The sequence below is a fragment of the Haliotis rufescens genome, unplaced genomic scaffold, assembly GCF_023055435.1.
Source record: "Haliotis rufescens isolate VD_foot unplaced genomic scaffold, xgHalRufe1.0.p SCAF_5, whole genome shotgun sequence".
Classification (NCBI taxonomy): Eukaryota; Metazoa; Mollusca; class Gastropoda; order Lepetellida; family Haliotidae; genus Haliotis; species Haliotis rufescens.
In genome coordinates this window covers 6,965,915-6,968,429 of record NW_025964223.1, presented here as the reverse complement: position 1 = coordinate 6,968,429, position 2,515 = coordinate 6,965,915, and positions in this window count along the sequence as shown.

The following is a 2,515-nucleotide window of genomic DNA, read 5'->3' as shown; positions in this document are numbered from 1 at the left end:
TCGAATATCAGGCCACCAACATTTTCCAATAAGATATATCCAATTTAAATACCGGATGTTTTGTGTAGTCAGGTTCAGTGAACTACATACCACCTGTGCGTTTCTTTTTTTTGAAGAGTGTATACTGTACTGATTTTTAATGTTGAAAGCCAGTGTGCTTGCGTTGAATCAGTTTTTTCAAGTGATATGATTAGACTATGATCTACTGAACAATTTCAGTGTCAATTAAATAATTAAGGGGCATCAAAACACCGAAGGCAAATACTAAAGGAATAATAATCAATTTAGTTGTTGTCCAGTCAACTTCTAAATGAGTAACAAAGACTTATCACAACATATACCTTCACATTTCTTAAAAAAATCTTCCAATGCGACCAAAGTGTCATTTTCCTCCTCTCTGTCCTGTGTTCCGACGGGTGAAAGCAAAGCTTGGAACAAGGTGAGGTGAGGTGAAGTTGGGTTTAACATCGTGTCCCAGATTATTGCACTTATATAGCGACGTGCATGCACATGTGTGTGTGTGGCTGCTTGTACTAGTCCGGACTAGAATGCACTGAGCTGGGCGAACGGTGTTTTCTTTTGGTTTCAAGGAGTCAAAACGTTGTGTACAAATTAATTCACGCATGCTTCTTCACGCGAAAATTTTCGGTAGGTAACTCTCTTCTTATTCAACTTTGATTGGAAAACAACCTGTTTTGTGTTGAAAGTCGCGAAAAAACTGACGAATATATGTGCCTTACACAATTTACATACTTTATTTACACACCTAAGATGCTTTTTATGTGAACGCATAGTAAATGTACATATACACACGTATGTATAGTTACACATGCGAAAATTTACTCACATGTTGTGCATGTGAACGGGGTATAAGTGTATGATGGAATTACCAACAACAACACCCCCCCCCCCCCCCCCACACACACACACACACACACACACACACACCTCTCTCAAGGTTCAATCCCCGGCTAGCACAATAACACCTGCTGAAGTTTGGACACAGAGATACACAGACAGACACAGACACAGACACACACTGTATCCCAACTGTGTAGAGCGATGCTCATGATGTCAGTCATTGGATTGTTTGGTTCAGACTTGATTATTTACATACCGCGGTTATGTGACTAGAATACTGCGGAGTGCGGCGTTAAACAACAAACAATTTTTTTTAGCAAGACTATGCAATAGAGAACGTACATGTTGTTTAATAAGGTTAATGAAGCCAAAAACAAACTCTGGAACTTTCAAACTGTGTTGACAAAGGGACTTTAAAAAATATCTTAGGCGTGTATAGAGGATGGATGTTTGTCGCCTGCCATTATGCCAACCTATCAACGAATAATTTGGTACACTACATTTACCAATATCGATGTTTACAATGCATTATCTCGACTTGTGACGTCAATGAGATAATTTCTACAGACATTTTGATAGCCTTTTTATCGAATCCTTATCTACCTGAGAGTGCCAAAGGTTAATCACGTTTCGAATAAAGTGCATTTCAGCCGCATTGTTATGTCATCGATTTCAGTGTATACAGGTATTGTAGTGAACACAAAACCCATGATGTATCAACGATGGTTTCAGTAGAAGGGTATGAGATTTGAAACGCAGGGGTATTTTTGAAAAATCATATTCAGATCATATGTGGTCTTGAAGAATACACATACAAATATGACACTTGAGTGGGAGGTTTTGAACATAATTTTAGTTAAATCACTGCACAGATGTCAGCTTTACGTGGGAGGGAAGCCCAAAGTGTACAGGTCTTAGAGTGTTACTTTACTATGGTGCTGACAAACCTAGAAATATTAATCAGGGCCAATATGGGATTCGACCCATGATCATTGGTTCCTGGGAAGCCTAAGGGATGCATCTCTGCACAGGACATTGTGACTTCTTAGACAATATCATTATCAGAAATATTGGAAGTCTGATGTACCACATCAGTGGTGTGTTGAAAGCAAAAAAAAGAAACCTTATCTTTTAGTATATTTTAATTCATATAGTGACTTGTTCATCGAGTCACATGGTATCAGATCTAATACTCTTATTCTTGGAAACAAACAGAATGTAACAACAAAGGACCTGTCTATCAATAACAAGCTGACCATGCACATCATCTTCCCAAGGCAAGAGAGTTAACTGACCTTGCCCTAATAGGCTGGTATTATGGAGTTACATTTTGGCTGGACTAACGAGTCTGTGCATAGTCCAATCAAAATCGCGCAACGAAACCGAAATCCGGTTCGTAAACTGTCGTGCAGATTTCGGTCGATTGCATGATTTGCAAAGAATGTGCACCGCCAACTCGTTGTCAACAGATATTTTCCTAATCTTTTCTTGTTTTTAATCAAGGTGCTCACATGATTTGATGCACTTCGCGATGTAAGACCCGTTTTATCACAATATAGATACTGATTTTAGATCAGATCGTCCTGACTGGGTGCGGCCATTTTGCAAGTGATACGAGAGGTAGAATCTGATTGGTCCATAGGAGAGGCATAGA